Genomic DNA, 26,216 nt, shown 5'->3' with positions numbered 1-26,216 from the left:
GGAAGAGTGTTTGCAGTGGATGTCCGTGATTCAGTGATAGGACTGCAGTGGTGTTAGAGATTTGGGAAGGAGAAGTGAGTACTGCACCAAACAGCATGAATGTTGGAAACAAGGTGCCCAGCAGCTTTGTGGTGAAGGTGTTTATGTCACAGGGAGCCCTGGCGTGTCCTGCAGACTCCGGGCTGTGGTAACACAGTTCTGTTTCTCACTAGGAAGATTTCATCTCAGCTGTTCTATGGTTAGCAGGAGAAATGGAAGATTTTATGTTCTGTCAGAAGGAGATTATTGGAAAGGAAATCTGTGGGATTTGCTACAATTCTTCCGGTTTTAGTGCATTCTTCAGTCAGAGTGCTGAGGTGAATAAGGAACACTCTTGCATGTGTGGTGGGTTAACTGCAGCCAAACATCCACTGGGCTCCTCACCTGCTCCCCATCCTCAACAGGTCAGGGGAGAAAATATGATAAAAACAGCTCGTGGCTCAAGATAAAGATGGGGAGATCACTTACTATCTCCCATCACAGGCAAAACAGACTCAGCTTGGGGAATGTTAATTTATTTCCAATTACAATAGCGTTGGCTGGTGAGAAGCAAAGGCAAGAACTAAAACAGTCCTGCCCATCTCCTTTGCCAGGCTCAACTTGGTTCCCACATTCCGGGATGCTCTAACTCACCTGGGGGATGGGGAGTGGGAGACTGCAGTCAGAGTGTGCATTTCCTTTTTACCACTCCTTCCTCACGCTTCTCCCTTGCTCCGGTGTGGGCTCTGCAGGCTACAGTTCCTACCTGTCAGGAGAACCAGGTCCAGCCTCTTTTCTCCAAGAGCTGTGGCTGTTTCCCTCACATTTTTCCTTCCTGTCATGCTGGATTTTGCCTTTTGTCAGAGGTGCCACCAGCCTCAGACAGGCCCTGCTGTGGGTCTGTGGTGGAGCTGGATGGAAGCAGCCCAGGACAGACCCTCACCTTCCCTCAGCCCCCCTGCAGTGCCTGGCACAGACACCTGGCAGAGCCTGACAAAATCAGCACTTATTAAATTCACATCAGACTGTGGAGGGATGGCACATCCCATCCAGCAGGAATTCCTGCCAGATTTAGAGCGTTGTGTGACAGGGAAGGGTGACAGAGAAGGTCAGCCAGCCTTGCTTGTCCTGCCTCCTGCCTGAGGTAAGAGACCTGAGTGCTACAATTAGATCCACCTCCTCAGAAGTCTCTGAGTTGATGCACAAAGGCTGTTTGGGCATCTTGTGGACACTAGTGATCCTGCATGAAAAACTGAGCTTGTGTTTCACTCATGTTTAAGGACTGATTTTGATTGAAAATGTAGTTGTACTTGCATGGTAACATGCTGGCTGTGAAATGTGTTGTCTTTTACGTGAATTCCTGAACTAGGGACACATTTTTTGGATGTTCGGGATCTTACATTTCCTAGATATGTTTTCTTAAGAGTGTTTTTTGATTTTAAGTTGCCAGAAGATTAGTAACTACTCTGAAAACTGGAAAGGCTCCTGTAGGGGACTTCTCCACTTCTCTGCCTCTCCAGAGGCCAAATCTTCTTTAATGTTTGGGGTTTTTTGCCTGTAATCTATTAACATTCATACCTAAAGTATAGAAACAAGAGAGATGATCTTGCCATCAAATGGTGGCCATCCTCTTGATTTTAATCATGTATCCTGGGCTTAAATAGCATATAAAATTTTCTTGATATGTTTGGCTTCAGGGCTTTTCAGCCATTAACTTTAAGCTTGTATGGCATCATTTTCTTACCTTGTTTATGCTCCAAAGAGAGGCATGTTCAGTTCCTTATGAGCCACCTGCCATTCCTGGTGATGGTGATAGCAGCTCTGCCGCTAGGAAGAGCTTGGAGAGTGCAGGGGAGAGTTTGTCTGAGGAGGTTAAATGATCCTGCTATTCTCAGTGGAATTAGGTTTCCTTTGAGAGGGATCTTGCAGAAGATTTGCCTGTAGCTCCTAACAAAGTGGTAATGAACGTGTGCTGCTGGTGTTAGTGCACATAGTAATGTGCCAGATGTGCTCCAGCAAACTAACATTTTCTTGTGCTTCTTCTCCTCGAGATAGCCTTACATTTATGTTCTCATCCTGGGAAGCAAGTCATTTGAACAGCAGTGAGCTCAGGAGAGACAGCTCTATGTAAGCATTTTTATGTTTAACCTGACAAGCCAAAGTCTAGCCCCAAAATATTGTCTGCTACTTGACAAAGAAGCTGTCAGCCCTTCGTTAATCATTTAGTGGTCCTTTAACTGCACAGTAAACAAAACCCACCAGGCCTGTGTTGTCCTGCTTGCAGCCAATTCTCTTTTGCTCAACACCTCATGGAGAACTTGGTTTGAAACCCAATCTAGCGAGGTACAGCCTTCCCCAGCAGACTGCTATTAATGGCCCAGATGTCTCCTTAATGAAAGGGTTTTGTTGTGCCAACACGATGCTCTCTGTCTTTCCTCAAGTGGATGCTCTCATTGTTGATGCAAATACCATTACCCGAAGAAGTAGAATGGAACCTGCAATGCTGTAGTCTCTGGAACTCAAAATTCTGTAATTACTCTTGGCATATGCTCTTAAAAGTTGTTTCATACAGGGGTTTTTCAGCATCACCGAAGAGCAAGCTCCAAATTTTGTTGTGTTTTTTGTTTCGTTTTGTTGGTTTTTTTGTAGTGCCTGAAGTGGCTGATACACCCTTGTGACTTTTGGAACTGTAATTTGGATTGTATTCTGCAAATTAAATGTTAGTAAAGAAGAAATAGCTGGGATGTGATTTGTTGATGTGTTTTTCACATGGTCCCCTGACAGTGAACAGTCGAGTGCTTAGATGTTGGTGTGTTACTTATGCAAAAGGAAGTTAGAGTTTAGTTGCCAAAATTTGATTTCTTTAACTTGTGAGTTGACAGAATATAGGTATGCTTTGCCCTGAAGCCTGAGCCTAGAAGTTACACACGGTAAATTTGAAGATTTCCAGGCTCACTTAAGTGCTGTCAGCCAAGGCTTGTGTTCAGTCTTAAGCATTTTTCGCTTCACTTAGGAGAGCCCAAAATAATCAGTGCTTGGAAAGGAAGCTGTGTTATCCTGACATGAGTTTAAAAGAAATATTACTCCCAGATTGCATGTGTCTAAAATACACTTCTCAAATTTGTTCTGCTGAATGTTAACTTACAATGGTGAAGGTAAGTGACTGTGAAGATAATTTTCATGTTTAATTAGTTGTGTGCATGATTCATATGTGTTTTATTCTCATTTCAGTTTCTTGCCAGCCTTGTATTTTTATACTGCTGTAAATCTGAGTGTATATTTGGAGGCAGTATTTGTGGAGTGATGGATACCAGCTCTCATCTTTTTGAATGTACTAAGTGCATTTTGAATCTGAGGATTTTAACTCTAGATACTGACAAGTCAGATTTATTTTTTCTAATACAAAAGAGATACAATCCAGTTGTCTTTAACAATGCATGTAATCTCAGAAGAGTAAACCCCAATGCTTATTCCATAAAAAACTTCTCAGAGAAAGAATTGCTTGGAGGGAAGAACCTGCTGAGCTTTCTTTGGCTTAAAAATACTTGCAAGTACCATGAGGCCAGCCACTGTGTTCGCTGATACTAAACATCAGTGAGCAGCCTCCCACCCATTCCTAAATGCAATTTAATTTTCTAGTTCTCTAGTTGAACTTTTTGGCTCTGTTTTTAACTGCTGTGGATGGCTGTCAAGCTGTAAACCCCCAAAGTGCTGCAGATACCTAAAGTAGATATGAAGTAAGAATTGCTGGAAATTCTGTGCATGAGTATAATTTATGGATTAGGTGGTGTGGGCACAGTCCTCAAAGCCATTAAATTAATCTCTTTGTCAGTTAGCATTATAATAGTAAAAGTGGTGCCAGCTTCAGCTGTGTTGGAGTATGTAATTGTAATCCTGTGTTTACAGGGAAGTGCAGGTAGCTGTCACCTGAACAGGGGAGCAGTTTGGGTGTGTCTAAGGTGGCAGTGAAGTACAGTCACCCCGCAGGCAGCGACCCTCCTGAAGCAATAGTGTTGAAGGATCACAATGTGGTTTCCAGACTGGATTATCTGAGAGCTGTGTCCTGCTCAGCCTGGCTGCAGGTTCCTGTCTCCTCCTCGCTGATGGTGCCGCTGGATGTGCTGCAGGCTGGATCAACTTGCTGATCCGGATGCGTAGCAAAACAGTAGAAGATGAGTTTGTTGGTCAGGCTTGGGGTTGATTCTTCTGAGATGACCTGCAGTGTTAACAACAACTGGATTGTATCTCTTTTGTATTAGAAAAATATAAATCTGACTTGGCAGTATCTAGAGTTAAAATCCTCAGATTAAAAATGCACCTAGTACATTAAAAAAGGAGGTTGTGGCTGGCCCAGGGGCAGGGTTGTATCTTCGGTCTGTAGTAAAGTCTCTGAATGGTTACAATCATTAGGAGCTAATCAAATCCCAGGATAGGTGATGATACAGTTTTGCAATTGATGACTGAACTTCCAGGCAACAATTTGGGAAATAAGTCAATTTGCAAGTAGTCTTTGTAACTGTTGAGGATTGATCAGCTTAATACTTCAGTTTAGCTGTTTTTTTTCATGTTCTCTTTTATTCACCTAATTTATAAAATTTCAACCCTTACCTGGCTTGAACTTCCAGCAGCACGTGCCAAGTCCTGTCCTGTTCATTCACCTGTTTCCCAAGAGCAGTTTTAGGTAGGTATTTTTGAAATGTGCATCTTAAACACATTCCAGAGGAGGTTCAGAGGAAGATGAGAAGTTTACTGCTGCTTTCTTTTGTAACAGCCAGAGAAGTTGGAGGAGAATCATGGTTATGTACTGAATGACAGGAGTGCTTGCCCCAGTCATAAGCCCAGGACAATTTCCTCCAGGTGCAGGCTGCGTGTGAGACATCCTCAGTGTGCAATAGTAACACACTGATCCTTATTTAATTCCCTTTTGGAATTTTGTCAGAAGTGACTTGCCCAAAATCTAACACTGTGTTTGTAGGACAGTGATGAAAACCAGGTATCCTTAATTTCTGCAGTCATTGGTGCATTACCCACTTAAAGACCTCTCTGAAATGAGCTGTAGCAATCCCAGTTTTTTGGTTGCAATTTGTAAACTGAATTTAAAAATAGCATTATCTCTTCCTTCGGGGGGGTTGATGGGATTGACTGACAAACTATATTAATTACTGCATATATACAAGAAAAGCTTCTCTCTGACAAAAACATATTGTATCTTGGCTCTTGGTACTAACCAGCTCAACTTAAATTTCACATCTTGCTGCCAGCAGCTGCCTTCCTAAGACACAGTGCTCATAATAAATGAAATTTCATGAAAAAGAAAAATGAAAACTTTGTTCCAGCTGGATTGTAAAGGCTGTTGGAGCATTTCTATCATGCATATAAAGCTGCCATCCACATAAACATTGCAAATTAGTTTTTCATTTTTAATAATCAGGATCAGACCTTTTCCTATTATTGAGGCAAATGCAAGCTATTAGAACCATACAATATCATTCAATGTCCATTAGCTGTTGAATCCTGTCCAGAGTTAAGTGTTGGAGTGTTTGGGGAGAAACTCACCTTTTAGTTTGAGGTTTTCAGGTTTCTGACAACCTACTTGGAAGAAGACCCTGGAATGAGTGGGCTGCTCTGGCCCTGCTTGGTAGCACTCAGAGGGGTGTTAGTTACATCATTTGTTCTTGGAGCTGTTGCTGTGCATTGTTGAAAGCCCTGCAGCTGGTGAGTGCTTGCCCAGACTACCAACAGGAATCTCAGCTGAATTATCACACACCCTCTCTGCACATGGAAGAGATTAATTCTTATAGCCACAAACAGAATGAACGCTTTGTACTTAGTACCATAATGTAAGTTCACGCTGAAATACAGAGCCAGTAACCAACTCTTTAATCAATAAAATCACAGTTCTAATAACCATGTGTTTTTACAGCATCCTCATCCCAAAGGATCAAAGAAACATTGATTTATTTTGCTTTGGGTCCCATCCCCTGTTGTTCTCACTCCTTGCCCTTGCTCTCCATGAGCTCAAAAGAGCCATACATGAGCTGAAACCCAACTGTTGGTGTGTAGTCCACAGCAGGGAAGGACACTGCAAAACCACACAAGAGGACATTTTAGCCAGTAGAAGTGACAGGCAGTTGTGGGCAGACAGAACACAAACACGAGAGCCTGCTTTGGCCAGGGGTCGATATCCACATGTCCAAACTGCTTCAAAATTCGTTATTGACAAGAAATGGATTAAAAGTTTTTAAATTCAGCCTTTCAAAAAATTACATTGCATGTGATGTACAGCTTTGCTTCTGTCTAGAAGAGTTTGTTGAAGACAGAGCTGATCTCCCCAAAGCCTGGTTGAGGATGCCACAAAGTCCAAGACACTGGAGTGGAGAAGTGTTGGTGTGAGTGCCTGAGGAAGCAGGTGTGCAGTTGAAGTCCCAGCAGCAGAATTTTGTCCTTTAGTTAGGAAAAGGTGAATAAAGCTGTCAAGGAGCTTCACCACCCCATGGCTGAGCTATTGGTAATGTGATCATGTCCCCATCTTGCTGTAAGGGCCCCTGGTCCTGGTACAAGTGTGTGCTGAGACATGGTGTAACATCTCTCCTAAGTAGTCCCTGGGGGGGTGTCAGGATTTTTTTACCTCAGGGGTTTCCACAGTTGCAGGAATAGTGGAAGTTCCTTATCAAAAGGCAAACTCAGTACAAGAAGGTTTCTGAAAAATCGAGTTGACAGAACTGTTTGACATGCATTACTAAGTCTGTGTTACAAAAAGTTCTGTGGTTCAGTGTGTGGTGGTTGTTGATTACAGCAGCAGATAGAGGTCCGAGACCTACTGTGAATGTAGATGTGATTAAAGTGTTTCTTACTTCAGAGTATTTATTTCTTATGATCAGAGAAAAAAAACAATGTGGGCACAAGATACAAATTGCCATGATCTGATCGCTATTTCGTTGAGAAATAAACCAAAAATTTGGGGTTTGCCTCTGAATTATAGAACTTTAGAAAAGCTTAATAATTCTTAATGGCTGAACATTCTGCTTCTAAGCCTAAAAATTCTGTTTCCAATTAAAAAAAATAAATAAAATACAACTTTATTTTGAAAAAGAACCTGTGGCTGAGCAGGTACAACTTTCACTGTTTTAAATGCTTTTCCATCCCATCTTAGATGAGTGCATGAAAGAGGCTGTATGCTGGCCTATGAGTCTACCAGAACTGGCAGTTTGTCAGGGAAAAAGAAATTGATACACTGCACAAAAACCCTGTCAGCAACTGGAGAACAGTCCTATTCTGGCATAATTCTTACTCCAAGATATTTCTGCTGCTGGGGAATATTTGTCACCTTGAGCTGTGCCTTGTTTGCATGTTTGCTGCTGCCTGGGGTCTGTAAAGTAGAGGCTGCAGCCAGTACTTGAAGCAGCATAAATTTTTGTTACCAGCAAGAGTCAGATAATGTTGTTGGGAAAGAGGGAAATACTATGCTTTTCTCTGCTCAAAACTCTGTTTCTTAGGTGTTTATGGAAGGAGAAGGTCCAAAAATGTTTGCCGTAAAAGTGTCGCTACTTTGTGTCTTTGTATTTGAGGATGGCAGAATTACTTACATATGTCTGTTTTTAGGGAGAGAATTATTGTTGGGAGTATTTAAAAATGAGAATGATTGAGTATCTAAAACTGTTCCTAACACAAAGTACAAATCTTTTCTTGACATTTGATCTATACTCTTCATAGACCTTTTATATACACAGAGGGATTTACTGCTTTGTAATCAAGCTGCTGAAGAAAAACGTTGTCCTTTTATTCACTGGGGATGACTGTAACAAATTAAAATGGTTTCCCATTAGCCTTCCCTACTTAGCTGAACCACTTAAAATTACTTGGGACTTTGCCCTTTCCCGACCTCCTCACCTTTGCTCAAGCATTTCTGCTTCCAGGAGTGCAGCAGTGTTGGTCCCACAGCCTCACCTCTGTGCCTGGAGTTACAATTCATTTTGGGCTGCAAAACCAAGACTGAGCCCAGAGTGAAAAGCAAAGTTTAGTTGTAGAAGCCTCGTGCACTGCAGGTGATCTCTGCACTGGAGGTTGCTGATGGTGTCAGGAGCTAATTGTAGCTTGAGTGCATGTGTGTTTCAGATTCTGCATGCGTATGAAGATGGGTTGTTTTGATTTTAGGTTTTTGTGGGCTCTTGGGTTTGCTTGTTTGTTTGTTTGTTAGTTTGTTTTACTGCTCCTGTGAGGTTTCTGTGGCAATAATGGTTTTACCAGCTTGTGGGCAGAACTGTTGAGCTGACACAACCAACCTCTGAGGCTTGTCTGAGCACAGAAGTACATTTAAACAAGTATATATAAAATTATCTCTTATATTTATTAAATACAACCAGAGTTACACTGATTTACAGAACAAACTTCAGATTTGAAATGGCTTTTTTGTTAAATGTACAAGTTTTGTTTTATAACTGACAGTGCCCTAAAGTTAAATGCACACACATTAATCAGTTTTTATGACAAAGTAAAAAGAAAACCACAACAGTATTTGGGCAGTATATATGCAGTTCAATTCCAGATAGCTCCAGTTATTACAGGAATGGAGAACTGGGTTTCATAACAAATTCTCAAATCTTGTTGCTCCTGCCTGTTACTTCTCTTTGTACCCAAATTCTAAGCTCAGGTTTTGTATCTCTCACTAGCTTGTAGTAGTAACTTGGAGGTGATGTGAAGTTGTCTTAGTGCAATGTCATAATCTGGAGAGCCTTAGAGAAGATTCTACACTTGGAACAGGGCAGAGAAATAAATGGCATTACTGAAATACTTCAGTGATACAAATGTGCATGAGCAATAGCGATAAGACTGAAATTTTTTTACCAAATAAAAATCACTTGTTTATGCATTGAAGCCTGACCAGATTGACTTGCTTCTGTGCCAGGAAAGAATTCAGGGCAGGCCTGGAGTGACCCCAAGTTTGTGCAGTGCAAGGTGGTTCAAACATCTGACTTTGGAGGCACCGCGAGTGGAAAATCCCCCTGGCTAACCCTGGGCATTCACACCCTGAGGGATGGCATGCTGATTAATGCCTACAAATTAATGTCTTGTTTTAGAGACAGCAGAGCTGGACAGAGCTCCAGCTATGTCTCAGCACACCCATACTGGAGACAAGTAAGTGCATTGGGGAGAGAGGAACCGCACCCTTTGGAACCACAGCACGCTTGTGGGAAGGCAGCAGCAGGAAAACAAATGACACTCAGCAGAGGTGTCTCCTGGTAGCCTGCTGTTACAGGAATTGGTATCCAATGCCAGTCCTTAAGATTCAGGAAAAGTTCCATAACTGTCCTATCAACCCCAGCTATTCCAGTTTTGAAGTGTTTTTGTCAGAACAAAAAGAGCAGCTGTAGGATTCTTGGCTGGTTGTAGTGAAGATCTCATATCTTAAATATTTTCAGCTATCTGTGGTTATTCCACATAGGTAAAAATAACTTACAGGCTGCATAAATGTGGAGAATGAACACAAGGAAACACAAGCTGACTGCAAATGTTGCTTGTAAAAGAAAAACATAATCTGTATGTCATTGATCAAAGGAATAAAATCATAGCTGAGGGCAGGTGAGTATCGCTAGTGTCTTCTGGTCAAGAAGATGCTGGGATTTGAGTAATTCTCGGGGTGTTGTGGGTTTCAGGTGAATTGTACAGCATAGGCAGTGTCTGGCAAAGAAATGTGAAAATCTACTGAAGTTTCTTAGACTGTATTTGGATTCACTGTTCTTGTATCTTGGGCCATTGGGGTGCCAAGGACAATATTTTGAGCAGTTGAGAAAAGGAAACGTTCCCTAATTTTGCAATTTCTTGTGAGTACTTGCATCCTGGGAGGAGAACAGCCCAAACAGAGTGTTTGCCTAGTGAGGCTTGTCTCTGCTCCAAAGCACACTCTGGGCTTTTTACATATGGAAGTATGCAAGAATTCATAAGCTGACCCTCTATTTTATTTGTGTGTATACATAACCTGCAGTTCATTACAGAAATCCTTGCTGCAGCTCTGCCCCTCCCCTGCCAGGGAGTGATGTGGTGTCGAGAATGACCTTAGAAATTGCAAGAGGTTTCATACAAAACCATGAGCTTGAAAGAGATTTTCACTGGTGAGAGAATGTTCATTTCATAAATCATCAGCAGGACTAACGTGCTGTTTGGAGATTTGTATCATTAGCAAATTAATCATGTTCAGGAACACTGGGGTAGCAATGTTGGATGAGACTCTGCAACGCTTCTCTGCCAAATAAACTGCAGGGAGAAGGGCCTGGGGATGGGAGGTGGAGAGGAGAAGCCAGGCTCAGCTTTCACATTACCTCAGTGTTGTCCTTGATAGCAGTCTTTAAAAACTCTTAAACAAAATGACAGTGAAAAGCTTCTTAGCTTTTCAGCTAATATGAATATGGAGTGATTTCTGCTTCTGATGGTTTCAGTGTCAGTTCTCACAAGAATTATCCACAGGAGGTTTTTCAGTTGCCTCCCAAGTCTGTAACATCTGAGCTGTCCTCCAGCCCTGGAGAACACATGGTCATCAGGAAGAGTGGAGGTGTTAGGAGGTGCCACAGGAAAAGCTCTTTTCAGAGTGAAGTTCCCCTGGAATTACAGCCACCTGAGTACTCATGTCAAAAACCATAGAGCTTTTCTTGGCATGAACCTAAAGTTTTGGTGTAACCAAGGGTAATTTTGCCAGCCTTTCTACAACTTCATTTATATGCTCAAGTATTAATAGATTATTTTGGTATTCATGCAACTGGTTTCCCTTGAATTCACCAAACTTGACATTTGAATTCTAACCCAATTAGCAGTATTTGCCATACACTGCAGTCTCAAATGTACACTCAGATGTAAGTTTCCATACAGCTAAGGATGCTGTTCATCCCAATGCTTCTCTGGTGTTACCTCCTTTTCCCTTTAAAAAATAAATACAAATCTATACCAGGAACAAAAAACGGTGTTGGGCTATTAAATCATGCCAATTTTTCAACTGCTGTGTGTAGCCTGCAAATTCGTTTCTGTAGCAATGCAGAAGACTAATAAACCCATTCTGTGTACAGATATTTGATAAACTGACTTGTATATAGCCTTTGTTTTATTTTTCCTTTGCCTCCAGTTTTTTATTAACCAGACTGGAATGCTTCCACTAAGAAACAAAGCAATTAATTTCAGCATCCTGGAGCCAGGACTGTATTTTGGAGGTTGCCATACGGTGCATTAATCTAGAGACCACCACTGCTCATTCAGTGTTCTGGTACAAGTCAGATAACTACAGTTAATGACTAAACCCTCGGTATAAATCTGCAGTGTTTCCAGACAGCTGTTAGATTAGTTCTCTCAATTCTTTTGCTGTGCCAGTGGATGCCAGCAAGTTCCAGATTTAAATGCTTCTTAATGCTTTGTGCAGCACTGGACACGTTTTATAGAGCTGAGTAGGAGATATGCTATATTGTGCTTAATAAACTATTCTTTAAAATATCCATGATTCAGCTGCTTGCATGGAAAAATGTATGGCTAGCTTTGAGAAAAATCTTAACTCTTACAGCTTTCACTGTCAGGCTGTTGTTCTTAAAACCTGGACTTTTGCTTAAGGTGTGTGTATGTGCTTTTCAAATTATTTGTCCCTTGTGTTGACTTGCAAAATGGTATGTGGCAGGACAAGGAAAATGTTGCCTTTTCAATCAGATGTTGTTAACTTCTCTCTAAAAGCCAGAAACTCGAGTTCTTGTGGGCAGTCCACAAGAATTAGAGGGAAATAGATGGAGTGTAATTCTAGCAGAAACTTGTTTTGTTTGTTTAGAAATTTCACTGAAGGTTTTTGTGGGTTTTGTTTGGGTTGTTTGGGGTTTTTTTTATCCAGTGCACAGAAAGGTTTCAGAAATTGTTTTTCAGTAGTACTCCATAACATTTCAAAAGGCTTTTCTCAAGCCCACATCCCAGGAGCTTTTTACTTCTGTCACACATCTTTCTTATTTTGTGATATTTCCTTAATGATTTTTTTTCTTTCTTAGCTTTCACCCCAGTGGTACATGAACACTAAGGAGGTAGTTCCTAGATGGATTTAGGAGGTGGAGGTTGTGGCACATGTTGAGACCCTGCAGTTTGGAATCTTTGCACCCATTTACTTTGCAATGCCTATTGCTGAAGATGCAATAAGCCTTCAGAAGCTGTGTGTGGAGTGCAGGATGCAGGATTTTAAGACATGAGATGATCCCCCCATGCTGGTTTGTGATTGGAAGCTGAACTTAGCAAGGCCGGTTCTCTTAATTGTGGCATTTCAATTCCATGCTTAAATTTACAGCTAAAAATTCAGTTGCTGGGCTCCTGAAGAATCAAAGACAAAGTCTTTGTGATGACAGCCTGTAAAACCAGCAGCTGTCCAGGGGTGAGCACATTGGTCGTGCTCCCCGTGAAGCACAGCTGGATGTGCGCGAGCAGGAGATGCACAAACCCGGCACCCCTCGCTCCCGGTAGGAACAGACCAGCTGCAGTGAAATAACTGGGATAGAGGAGTTAAGCAGCCAAATGGGATTAAAGGGAGAGTTTAACCGTGCAGAAGCTGGGTGCTGGAATGAGGAGGGATATTATGTGGTCTAGGAGGGAATAGGAATGTGAGACTTAGGCTTCTGTTTGGTTCTGACATCGGCAGGCGGTGCCTGCTCCCTGCTCGGGCACAAGAGAAAGGTTCTGAAGTGGTAAGCAGAAGTCAAAAATACACTGGTTTCAAGAACTGAAAAACCAGTTTTTCATAGGTGTAGGGGTGCTTTTCTCTCTTTGGTGATCATATATTTTTCTTCCTCATATCCTTGTGCTGATTTACCTGAGTGCAGCCTGTTGTCTTTGTAATTTTGAGCTCAGCATGCTCAGAAGTGGAAAAATGCAGAAACCCCTGTTTTACAGAGGAGGGGAAGAGAGGCAAGCAGGCAAAATAGAAATTGGCTTTGTAAACTACGCTGGTAACAGGAAACCTGTGGCTGACACAGGGCTGAATCCAAGCCTCCCTTATGAGAGCCTTGGCCACTGGATCATGGCATCAAATTTGCCATTTCTGACAGTTCCACTCGAGAGAAACAAAGTCAATTGTTTTTCAAATAGAGTTCTATTTGTGTTAGTATTTTAAGGTGGCTCTCTAATTAGTGATTGAGGGAAATTAATGTAGAACTGTAATTTGCTTGAGCTCAGATACCTTTGCTCCAATTTTTGTATTACTCCTGTATATGCACTAATTAAAAAACAAAGCAAAACAAAACACAGTCTGAAATTAGGCACAGTCTCCTTTTTCCTTGCTTTTCACTAGAGTTATCAGATTTTCTGTGAAGGAAAAAAGGAAGTGAGCTGTTGTATATTTTACACTGTTGATTTTATTTTTTTATTTTCTGGCAGCTCGTTTCTGCAAACAGTTGGAGTCTGTGCATCTTTGCATGCTGCTTGTGAGTGAATTGGACATATCTGTGCCATCCTGTAGTAGCTGGAGGCAGGAAATGACTTTGATTCTTTTGTCTGTGGTAGAAGTTACTCCATGAAAGTGTCAGAGAGAAGCTACACCGAAGGTGATGAGCTGAAGTTAATCCAATGTCAGGAAACACATCCACTGTTGAACCAGGCTGTCAGGCTGCTCTTCTGGGCTGTAAAAAGGTGAGGGCCTTTGAAGTCCCATGTGTGTGAGCGAAATTTGCCTTTAAGGAAGGGAAATTGCAGATCAAATCTGAGTTTTAAGTCTAAGGCAGTCACCTTCTCCATGGCACGTGTGAGCTTGTTCTCAAATATCCAAGCAGTGAAAGTTGGCTTTTACTTGCAGCTGGATTTTTTAATCTGTACAGATGATAAAACTCTTTTCTTAGATTATCTGAAAGACCTGTAGGAGCTGCCATTTTCTATACCTGCAAGGAATTATCTGGAGCTGCCCCCAGTGTGTGAAGGACACAGCTGCCTCTTGCTGCTTTGGATCCCTCTTGTTCCCAGCAGTCCCAAATTGGGTTTGAGTGGTTGCTGTTGACAGGTGGCCTGGGAGGTGATGAGCTGTGTCAGAGTAGCTTCTTGAGAGTTCAGCTGCTGCTCCCAAGGGTAAGTGGTATTTAATATAGGAGGAAAGTGCTCATTAGAGAAACAAAGTGGGCTTTAAGATGCTAATTTTGTCACTGAGGCTGTAAACAGCTAATAGAAGATACCATACTTTGTGGTCATTGAAGATTGCCCTTTGTTTTTGGATTTGATAGGATTTTTGAAGAATTTGAAACCATCAGAAAATAAGTTAGTAATCAAACTCTATTACTCTATTTCTTCATTTTGTTAGATTTTTGGGAGTGAGGGGAAAAGTGCATTTTCACCTTAAAACAAAGCTGCAGAAGGAGTCTGTAACTTCTGTGTGTCTTCCTACAAACACCAGTGGCTATCCCATTAGGAGTGCTTATTGATACTATTGATGAAGGTTAATGCTTGAAATCTGCCTTGAATGTTCTTATGTGTTTTAGTGCTAAGTGGCAAAAAGCTGTTACAGCACCACATGCTTCTGAATTTTATCTGACAGGTGAAGGTGGTGCCTTATTTTCAAGTTGGTGCTTAAAGAATTTTTGAATTTAGTGAAATTTGGGATGGGATATGGAGTTTTTCTGCTAGGTAATGAGGGTTGTTTTTTTTAAAAAAAAAATGAAGTAACAACTGAAAGATGCTGCTATTACATGGCTTTGTAGTTGTCTGTGTGAAATAAGCTGGTGGCATCTGTCCAGTTGCAGGCAGATGTCCACATCACAAATCATCAGACTCCTTTTATAGAGCAGAGAAAATCAGCCCACGCTCTTTCAGTTCAAGCCAGGAGGGATACAGTGAGGAAACCTTGTGTTTCTCCTCTGTTCCATCTGCATTTAAAGAAGAAAAACACACATTTGTGTCTCTTTCCAGAAAACTGTTCCAGCATCACTGAATAGGAGCAAATGTCCTCCTGGGAAAGCATAACTGAAAAGTACTGGAAAGAGAAAATTTGTTGAGACGGATGTGCTCTTGTATAGATTAAGTATTTTTCTTTGAATAATCTGGTGGAACTTGCAGTTGTGCATGTTAATTCTCCTGGCTGACAGGTAGCTGGCTGGTGGGTTTTGTAGGCTCAGTTTGGTGTGATGGACAGATGAAAGGCACTGTTATGTTACACTTTGGTCCCTGCTACTGCTGCTAATTTTGACATGCCATTGTAAAACTCTTTACTTTTCATATATGAGAAGGTGTTAGATTAAGTGGTTGGCTAATGGGCATCTTTATTCCAGTTACAAACTCAGGGTCTCTTTCAGCACTTTTCCATTTACTGCCCTGACTGCTGTTTATGGCAGCAGTGGCAAGAGCTACAGCTGCCAAATTCATTTTAAAGATCATGGTGTTTGGTGCCAACCCTAATCTCTCTTGGTGCCAAACTTGGCTCCAGCAGCAGTAGCTCTACATTGTTATTCTTGTGCAACACTTGCATTACATCATGATGAAAGGAGGAAAAGAGATTTAAAAAATTTCAGTTATTCAAATGCAATATTCGCAGAGGGGAAAAAAAAGACGGAAAACAAAACTCCTGCAGTTGGAATGTCAGTGTCCCTCTGTTCTTTGTTAAGTGATTTGAGACCTGTTTAATATCATTAAATGGCACTTCCAGGAAGTGTTTTTCATTATCAGATCAGGCTTTGCAGAGGAAAACGGGGACATTTGTGTGCATAGCATTGGGTTGGTGTATTTGTTTTAATTGGGATTTTCACTACCATGCTGTCCTGCATCAGTGACTGGATGGCAGGATCTCTGTGTCTCCTCTTCGTTAATATCCTCTGGTTATCCCTGCAAAAATTCCTTCCCTCTGTCTTGAAAATAAACCTAACAGCCAACAACTTTGGGAACTTGCGCCCAGGTTAGCTTTCACCTGAGCTTAAGGAAAAGCTTCAGCCTATTGTCCCAGGAAAACTCATGGGAAATCAGACCTTGACCCACCTGAACACATGAAGTGAATCATGTCCTGTTTGTTATTCCCATCTTGTTATTTTAGCCTGACTTTCAAATACCCACAGAAACAAATTATTAATGGATTTAATATCAAGGAAAACATTGTGAGAATTTGTTCTGAGTAGATTCCTTTTCCCCTTGGCAGTTTCCACACTATTAATTGGTATGAGTAACAAAGCACAGTTTGCTTAAACATTGCTTTTGATTGTTGTCCTTTTTTCTCCTTACACCTCCAAGATGAATAGCAATTACTTTGCTCACTGCTGTTGTGCTGTAGCTCTTTAAAATGAGAAATCTGCTACACTTTTATCTATAAACTGCCATTGTCAGCCAACCTCTTGATTCAGAGTGTCTCTTTTGGGCCTTCCAGTTTTAGATACAGGAACAAAAAACTTGACATTTCAGTATTCCTACTGGTGAGGTAACCAACTTTTACTACAGAAACATTATTCATAATGACAATTGATTTTTATTTTATTAAGAGTCAAAAACGGAGGGAAAAGGTGGCTTTAGTTAAATCTGTGAAGAAGAGGAGGGAAGGATAACTTCAGAGTGACAGGCTCTCTTCCAGGACTCTGGTCTTCTCAAAGAGGAAGGATTGTGACTAAGGGAATGTGAGAAGTTCATGAATTTGATTTATTTAACCACGTATTCACTAAATCCAGACTAGTAACCTGATTTACTTGGTATCTAAACAGGGAAGGTGTATCAGAGTACAGTTGGATTTCCTCATTCAGGCTGTGCATTTGGGAAGCAGCTCCAGGGTTAGATGGCATTGAGTGAGCACCTGCATTTGCAGTGCCCTTTATAGCAGCTGCAGTTGTGCTGGAAGAGCTTTGCCTACAGCATTTGTGGACAAGAGTGAGTTAAGCAGCATCAAAAGAAGGGGAGCAGCTCTTGTTATGTTACAAGGATTAACTGGTTTGGCTCAATATGTTTGAAGATGACCCAGCCAGAAATCCCACTGTTGATCACAGAATGTTCTAAACTCTGTGAACCTGGTATTTCCATAAATTCTGTTCTGTTCAAAAGTGCCATAGTCATATCACCATCACTGCTCTTCTGTTGATAAGGAAAACAAGGCAATCAGAGATCCTTCCAGCCTTCTACACACGTAACAGCTCTTTGCTGTCTTCTCTGCTCGGAGAAAGTGTGACTTGAGGGATTTAACCAAGGAGAGAGTACGTCATTCTCACTCCAGCCTCACCTGTACTGTTATGCTAGACTTTTCCCTCACATCCAAAGTCCTTTTGCTAACTTACATTTCGTAGTTCTTTTCCCATAGCTCTTTCTGAATTATTATTCCCCAAGTGCTCCTCCTTTACAGGCTGAGAACGGAGGTGCTGACACAGGCCTGTTATAAAGGGGCAGCCCTACCTTTCTCAGTGGGTTGCTGGAGCCATTGCAGGACTCTGAGACTCTGATAGGTTTGAGAAGTAAATCAAAATGGTGAAGAAATTCTCATAGTCTGGGAATGGAGAGATTTTGGACCAAAAATGAGTGAGGGAACGTGCCCTGAAGGACAGGTCTCGTGCCTCGCCTCCTTCTTGGCTGTCTCATGTTCACATTGGTCATCATTCATTGGCATGGGTATCAATATTCCAGCAGTGTAACAGATTCCACCTAAAGATTTCAGAGCACTTTCCAGCCCCTAAAAAGAGCTTAATTGGCAATTAATACTGTAGTTCCCAGTTTTACAGAGGCCTTAACATAGTCCTGAGAGACTTGCGTAGCGATTGGAAGAACTCAGTAGTGTTACTTCAAGGTAAACTGCAGCCCTAGGGAAAATGATGTGTATATATCTCTATCTTTTGTTACTGCAGTTTATTTAACACTGCAGTACCTGGGGGTCTCACAGAGAGAAGGACACCACTGCACTGATGAATGCTTCACATGCATAGAAGAGCAACTCTTGTCCTGCAGGTTCTCTGGGGAAAACACACAAAGGTCAGGAAGCACAGTGGTGGCACAAAGGACTCACCCAGGAATCAGCTGAGATACCAGGGGCAGAGCAGGGAGAAAAACCCAGCTTTTCTGAGTCTCAGACCAGGGTTGGATCTGCTGTTTCTCTATGGCAGAATTAATCTCATTGTGTCCTCTATAAGAACTGTTTCGGGTAAACTGTGAGGGAGCGCCACTTTGTCTTGCACACAGTTATTTGTGGATTTTAATAAGAGTATTACTTCTCAAGTGGCATGAGCAAGTGTTTCCTAATACATTGATTTTTCTGTGGGACCTTCATGGAATCACAGAATGGCTTGGGTTGGAAGAGACCTTAAAGATCATCTTGTGCCATGGGGCTGGGACACCTTCCACTAGACCAAGTTGCTCTCACTCTGAGAGAGTGGGGCAGCTTTGTGAATGGTGCATCACTGCCTTGTGAATGAGGAGCTTTTTGTTAGGATGTGGGTGGTATAAATGTTCTAAACTTTCTGGAAAATGTTTTCCCTTGGCACTTGTTCCAGCTAATGGCCAGCTTTCACTGCTTTAAACTGTGCAGTGATAGAATTCCTGCTGCCCTGCAGCTCCAGCTGTGTGAGGTGCTTTCCCTCCCAAGCCTTCTGCAGCTTGTGATGATTTGTCCTGTCCTGCTGCATTAAATAGAGTTTTAGGGAAATTATTACTTGCCTCATTGAGTAGTTAGTTTTACAAAAATGATTGCCTAAAAGTAGTTTCTCTCATGCCACTGGAGTCTGGGCAGGTGTGCCCAAGACAGGTAAGCAAGGAAAGCTCTGCTATTTGTGATTTTCCACTGCTTTTTGAAGCAGATGGGGTTTTTTTCTGTGATGTTTAGTGTTCTATTGTCTCTGCTTCATCCTGGTATGGTACAGCTGAAGTAGTTTCTGGACGCTTAATTTTGCTTGTGTAATTGCTATATGTTACATTGTATTGATGAATCAAATGTTTTAGGAAATAAAAACACACACACACAAACACTCACACCCCAGAATGAGTTTTTCCTGGTAAAACCAGAGTTTCATGCCCCAACATAGATGCTGCTCTTTACTCACTATGACATGAGGGGAGAAAGCAAAAACCTGAGTGAGGGGAATAAACTCTAATTTTCTATTTCTGTTTCTATGTGTTTTTAGCCCTTGTGATTCTGAGGAGAAGGAGTAAAAAATGTGGTTCTTCAAAGTGGAAAGAGGTGCCTAAATAGTGAAAAGTGTCATGATCTGGACTCTGTAGCCCTTGTGTTGGGTTTGGGAAGCCCTGACTCTGGAAGCAGTTATTTGCGTTAAGGGCCCCAATTCTGCAGCTGGAGCTGCTGGAGTGGTTTTCTGCAGTCACATGCAGCCCCTTGCATGCCTGGGGGATCTGAATAGGAAGAGGTGTGATGAAATTAAAAAGCTTGTGAATGTCAAAGAGGAATGTGGAAGCTGAAAGAGATTATTTATGTACATTTGTATGTATGCATACACATACAATTTTATATTTCAAATCACTGTAGGCTATAAGCTCATAGTGTTTCTTTATCAATGTATCGTGTTCTGTGTAGTACTTGCTTGCTTACAGTAAGAGAGATGAGTAATTTTATGCTTTGGAAAATAATATCTTTTCAAGGGTTGTTCCACTTAGCAAATAAATCCAACAGACCAAAAAAAGGCATTGTGAAAAATTCTGCTTTCTCATTTTGACTTAGAATAAGTGAAATACTGTTGTTGAAATGAATTTTAAAAGACCCAATGACTCCAGCCAGTGTTGATGTATTTCTGGTCAGGCTGCCAGGTTGAAGGTCTGTGCTGTGAACCCCACCAGGAGCTCACTCCAGTTTTCAGGCTGCCTCTCAGAGTGTGCTTTCAGAACAAATGGTGAAGGTGCCTTGTCTTGTGTGGTTTTATGTGCACTGGAGCCCCTTTACTGTGGACTGCTCAGACAGAAAATGCTGCTGCTCCCCCTGCTCTGTCTTCCTTCAGTCTCTTCCCCTGTTAATCTCAGGAAATGCAGGGGAATCCCAGCCAAGCTCATCCCTCTTTTTTATCTCAGTGTGCTCCATGTCTGCAGGGGGGATCAGGAAAACAGCACCTGGAGAAGGCAGTGGTGAAGCCTTGCTAGGAGGAGGAAGAACATTTATTTATATGGAGACACCCTACTTCTTTTTTTTTTCTTTTTTTCTTTTTTTTTTTTTTTAAATTAACAGGTCTGAGCCAAAAAAGAAATAGAGTATTTAAAGAAAAAATCAATGAAAAGCAGACCGGAATAGCAGGTGATGAAGCCTGGTGAAGCAAGTCAATGCTTCTGGAAATTCAGGACTTCCAGGGAAACAAGGCATGCAATTATTTGTGCCAGTTCCAAGCACTGAAAAATCTTAAGGCTGACTTTCCTTCCAAAAAAAAAGTTAAAAAAAAAAGTGAATGAGGCTCAAAAAATTCATGAGACAGGAATTTTCATCTGTTTTTCAGTGTCTGGTCTATGGGTTACAGCAAGACAGAAAACTTCCAGTGAAAGTAAAATTTTGATAAAAAAGACTGTCTCATTTTAAGAAAAAAAGACAAAACACAGAAACCATGTGGGGAAAGATTTTAAAGCTGATGGAATACTTTGGTTATTTTTAGACAGTAGTGGTTTCAGAAGTGTGAAAGAATTGGTCAGTTGTTTTTTTCTCAGTTATTTTTCTTAAACTTGTTTACAATTAACACTTTAAAAAAAAAAAAATGGAATTTGAAAATCTTAATGTTAACCCAAACCATTTTTTCCCCTTACCTGTCACATAATTTTTGTCTTGTTTCTCTTGGTTTCACCCTTAGCCTGGGATAATTGGTGCTGGAGTCTAATGCAGCTCTGTACCCCCAGCCCAGGGCTGTGCTACAGCCACAGTGAGGAGTCCTCTTTGTGTCTGAAACAGGCTGGGCAATGATAAATCCAGGCTGCTTTTATTGTGCAGGTACATCAGTAAAAAGCAGCTCTCAGGAATATAAACAGCCCCAGGCATGTGTCCTGCAGGTCACCTTGAAAGGATATCTTGTCATCGAGGCTGTGCTGTCAGTCTGGGACATGAGCATTCATGCCAGCCCAGGTTTAACTTTGTGCCTGTTCAGGCTTTTCCTGTGTGCATCTATCAGATGTACTTGGGGATGAACTAAGACTCATTATAAAAGAGAAAATAGGGTTGTGGCTTTCACCTGCTGAAGCATTTTTGAGTTTTTGAAATGGAACAAAGAATCTATTATGGACCCAGAGAAGAACGTCCAAACAGTGTGGGGAGGAATGTACCGACAGAGGAAATGAAATTACTTTCCTCTGCTTTTGAAATGTGTAGATAGAAGTAGCCAAAATCTTCAGTGTGAGATTCCCTATGATTATACCATGTGGAAGGTGGCTGCAAGATAATACTGTTTTCTTTGCTTATGAATGATTCCTTTATTTTTGTACAGGAGGAAAGTAACATTTGGAGCAGAATTTTGCTACCAAAAGTCCTGGCAATGCTGCCTAGGCTACTATGCTTCCCATGGAGTTCAAACAGTAGAAGTTTTAATTCCCAATGAAAATTAATGAGGCATAGCAGGTGCTTTTGAAAATTTTATCCATATGGGAAAAAAAAATTCAATCTTGTATTTCCTAGGAATTAATCAAACCCAAACTTTTTAGAACTGGGATGGGTTTTGTTTTTCTCTTAATCAGAGAGTGAGAAAGCCATCTTCAGATTTTTTTGCGTGTGATTCACTTCTGAAATAAACTGGGGAATCAGCCTGTCATCTTTTTAATGATGAGTACCACTGGAGTCATAAAGTATTTCGTAGCAATCTGCACCATTTTTTGGAAGAGTAGAAAGATGAAAGTGGTTGATCAACTAATTAAAACCAGATAAAGTCAGGGAAGCAAGGCAAAAATGTTACTCCTGCAATTTGGTTGCAATCTCTGTCTCTACTCCTCCCCTTCCCAGCAGAGCTAAAAGCAGAGGACTTGGCTTGTACCACTCCTGCCTAGGGCTCTGTGTTGGCATATGCATATGTTTAGGAAGATCTAGTGGTTTAAGCTTGTATTTGGCCTCCATCCAGATACAAGTAAAAATTTTTGAGAAGATCATGGCATGGGATTGTTGCAGGGAGCATAATTTCTGTATTTATCTCTCCCCTCATGGACAAACTTTGCAGTTTCTCACTCCCTTGAAGTACTTGTCTTTTCTACTGTAGGATCTGGCAGGTTTTTCCCAAGGGAAGGAGTTCTGTCTTTTTCACCTGCAGAGTTCCTAACCCTGCGTTTCCTTCACTGATGACAGATGCAGAGCTCTTCTGCTTTTTCCCCACACCCATGCCAGCTTTCCCCTTTTCCCCTCACTAGTGTCTTTTATTCCTGACCATCCTTTTTGTTGTTCAAATGCCCTCATTTTGGGGTAAGTGCCCTGCTCTTCCTTGCTCATCTTCCCTCTGAAATCTCTTTATCACTTGGCCATTGAGTTTACCCTGCTACTTCATTCTACCCAGGAGTCTTACTTGCTGAAAATGCCCTGAAAGTTCTCCTTTGAACGTTTTTTTCTACCATTCAGGTATATTTTGGAGCCAGAATTCTGTCTTCTCCCCCCAGAATTGGAGCAGAGATGAGATGAAAGTGCAGACTCCCAGGCACAAGTCCAGTGCCTCCGAGGGAGGATGGAAGTGCCCGTGGTCCTGAGCTGCCTTTGGCGTGTTGTGGGGAGGATGTTAATAACAAGTGGGAGCAGACTGAGAGAGGATTTAAGCTCTGCCTGAGCAGCAGAGCTCCCAGCTCTGGAAGGAGACTCCTTGATCTGTTGCTGGTGCCTTCTGGCTTGCCAGCTCTGCTGGGCAGAGCTGTGGTGAGGTTCCATCTGCCCACAATGCCATGGTGGCTTCCTTTGGAAATACGATCCCTGGAGTTCTCCTCACCTCTCAGACCCAGTCTGCACACCAGGGCCCTCCGTGGCACTGGACACCCATCTTTGAGCACTTTGCTGCAGAGAGATGAAGTCCCTTGGGAGTTTGATCTTCAGCACACATTTGACTGTCTTTACTTGGGGTCTGGACTCACCGCCTTCAAAACATCACTGTAAAAGAATATGGGATTTGCCAGTTGCCCCAACGCCTCAGTCAAAAATCTGAAACCCTAAATTGTTTAATCTGGCATTCCTAGCTTCATAATGACTGAAAAAAATACCTCTGTTTCTATTTTTTCCTTCCTAAATGTTAGAAAAAGTTTCTGTTTTTGGCAGAGATTTTGTGGGCTAAATTTCAGGACAAAATACTGGGGTTTGAGTAGGGGATTCTAATGGAAAAGCTGAGCAACAAATTCACACAAGGTTCTTCTTAATTATAGAAGCCAAAAGCTCTTCCAGATGTCTGTCAGATGCTAGATGCTGCCATCACTGGTTTTAATAAAAGCTCGTATTCAGCAAACTTTATTACTGATTTACTGTACACTGCTTAAGCCAGAAAATGTTTTTTCTCTAAAAAGAAAACAAAGACCTGATATTTTCATCAGTTGCACTCCAGCATGTCATTTACTGTGTTAAATACCAGCCCTGTTCCATTATTTGACTATTTTCTCTAGCTTGCCATCATTAAAACTGGAATTTCAGAAACTCTTGTCAAGAAGTCCATAGGCAAGAAATGCACGTGAATAAATCAGTAAATGGTGCGTGCAAAACAGGCAAAGCCACTAACAGCACTCATACGTGACATGCACAACCAGACAGGCAGTTCTGTGAAAAGTTACCTGTTTGTACATGCAACTAATACATACTCTAAACTAAAATGAGAGCTGAAAAAAGCACAGAAAAATGTTATGGAATAAATACAGGAAAATATAATGTGACTTTGTGAATACAAAATTGAACAGAGCAAAACCAGTAGAAAAATCATCAGGCAGAGAGTAGCTAATGAAATCTCTGAGCAATGATGTAATTAAAGTGCATTAATCACTATAAAAGATAATTTTCCTTTAAACATCTGCTTCTGTTCACTTGACAACAGCCTGTGCAGTGTCGTGAATGATGGGGGTTTGGATTATGCTGAAGGGCATGTGTTATCTGAGAAACAAGGTGGAACAGCCTCAGCTTGACAGGATCTGGGGCAGCAGCGCTTTCCCTCGGTGCAGGGATAGCACTAAGAAAGGAAGGGGAAAAGAAGTGAGATGTGCTTAGAGTGGAAAGGAGAAGCTTGTATAAAATGGAACCCCACCTTCTCAGCCATGCATGCAAAATTTAATTTGGTGCCAGTGGATTTGAATAAACTAATTCCTCTGGGAAACATGCCCCTGCCCACCCTGCTGTTTTTTGGAGAGCCTTAGGAGCCATAGCTTGGACCTTGTTCCACCCCACTGAGAAACACCACGAAATTCTTCCTGAGCCCTTTCTCTGAGGCAGCCTGGCTGTGCCAGAAAGAGAATGGGATGAGACATTTCTGGAGAAAAGCTCTGGCAGGAGTTCAGTGTGCAGAAGAAGGGTTGTGCCCATCCTTTAGGGCCCTGCGGCCTGTGCGTCGGTACCAGATGGAGCAGAACGGCCTGCGGTGCTGGGAGGGCTGAGGGAAGCCTCTCATGAGCTGTGCTCTGAGTTGAGTGGGGAGTCGTGGATTGTTGTTTCAGCTCTGTCACTGGGATGTGTCCCTTGGGTAGGATTTTTTACACCTGGGGACTGTTTTTTGTTTTCTTGCCTGCATCTGGCTCCTTGTTGCATTTTCACGCTGCTGGTGGCACGGGCCCTGGCTGTGGACACAACTGGTGGCCCTGTGCATCTGCATTTTTAATTTGTCAGTATCTAAGGCAGGGAGAGGGAGCCAGTTGTGCTCCTCTTGCAAGGACACATCTGAAGGTGGAACCCTTTCAGACCCACTAGCAACAAAGATGCAGCTGCAGAGCAAGGCTGATTTTTATCCTGCTCTTGTTTCCTTAGCAAATCTGTAGCAGGTAGCACTTGGGGACAAAGGGGTGACACGAGTGTTGGATCCAAAGTACTGCATTTCTATTTCACATATTTGGGAAGCCTTTACCAGCCTCTGGAATTGAGGCTGCATTGGTGATGAGATATCCACATGGATTTCCAAGGGAGGCAGACAGATCCCAGATTCCACCTGGAGAGAGGAGGATTTGGGTTGTGGACACTGTACATGTGTTATGGTTATGCCTCTTCATGCCTGCTTTTTGTAGTTCTGTGAATTCACAGAGTGTTCATGGGTTTTTTTGTCTGGGCAGACAGCGAAAATGAATTTACCTTTGGTCTTTGCTCTTTAGTTACAAGTGAAATGATCTGGTTTGTGCTTGTTCCTAACAATACTTGCCTTCCCTCACAGGGACTCGCTGGCTTTATGAAAGGGATTGGGGAGGTTCAGATAAAAAGTATGTGATTTTCTGTTTCTCAGAGCTGGTAAAGCCATACAGGGGTATTTAAACAGAAAATCAAAACAAACCTCTTGGCTTCTCCCAGAAGCACACAGATTGTTATTGCAGAAGCCTGAACGTTTCACTTTATGTGCTGCTTTCTTTAACTTTGGGATGTTTTAGCTGTGCTGTGGATTGTTACCAGGCAGGTGCTGCCGTGCCACCTGCTGCCTGCATAGGCCAGCGCAGGGATGTGCCAGCCTGGGAGCAGGGATGTGCCAGCCTGGGACAGGGATGTGCCAGCCTGGGACAGGGAGGTGCCAGCCTGGGAGCAGGGATGTGCCAGCCTGGGAGCAGGGATGTGCCAGCCTGGGACAGGGATGTGCCAGCCTGGGACAGGGATGTGCCAGCCTGGGAGCAGGGAGGTGCCAGCCTGGGAGCAGGGAGGTGCCAGCCTGGGAGCAGGGAGGTGCCAGCCTGGGACAGGGATGTGCCAGCCTGGGAGCAGGGATGTGCCAGCCTGGGACAGGGATGTGCCAGCCTGGGAGCAGGGATGTGCCAGCCTGGGAGCAGAGATGTGCCAGCCTGGGACAGGGATGTGCCAGCCTGGGAGCAGGGAGGTGCCAGCCTGGGAGCAGGGAGGTGCCAGCCTGGGAGCAGGGAGGTGCCAGCCTGGGACAGGGATGTGCCAGCCTGGGAGCAGGGATGTGCCAGCCTGGGAGCAGGGATGTGGTGGGAGCAGGGATGTGCCAGCCTGGGACAGGGATGTGGTGGGAGCAGCGATGTGCCAGCTGCCTTGGCAGGCAGTGATGAGGAAAGGGAAGCCTGAGCAAGCTGCAGCCAGGATCCACTCACCACGTCTGCCCCATCAGCTCTTGCTCAGGCCCTGCTCTGTCCAAGAGCACAGTTATGCTTTCCCCTAATAGCCCTAATTCCCCCCAGTGACTTCCAGGGAGCTGAAC

The 26,216-nt window shown here is 42.6% G+C and overlaps 1 protein-coding gene across 12 annotated transcripts in view; it reads left to right on the top strand.

Annotated features, from left to right (window-relative positions):
* The window catches only part of EYA2 (EYA transcriptional coactivator and phosphatase 2), an 87,267-nt gene that overhangs the window by 10,250 nt on the left and 50,801 nt on the right, over nt 1-26,216 (top strand). For 2 of the 12 annotated variants that reach the window (XM_086852965.1, XM_023939837.2), the window contains exon 1: nt 24,378-24,548. The exons of 3 other annotated variants lie outside the window; for them this stretch is intronic. The gene's annotated coding sequence lies outside the window, so the exon portion shown is untranslated. Of the gene's footprint in view, nt 1-14,009; nt 14,077-24,377; nt 24,549-24,617; nt 24,844-26,216 lie in introns of those variants that run through there. 7 more of the 12 variants (XM_086852962.1, XM_023939840.2, XM_023939841.2 and 4 more) reach the window with 7 other exon arrangements.

This window comes from Cyanistes caeruleus, chromosome 16 (assembly GCF_971803275.1).
Source record: "Cyanistes caeruleus chromosome 16, bCyaCae1.hap1.1, whole genome shotgun sequence".
In the NCBI taxonomy this organism is placed as follows: Eukaryota; Metazoa; Chordata; class Aves; order Passeriformes; family Paridae; genus Cyanistes; species Cyanistes caeruleus.
This window is presented reverse-complemented; position numbering and strand designations above follow the sequence as displayed.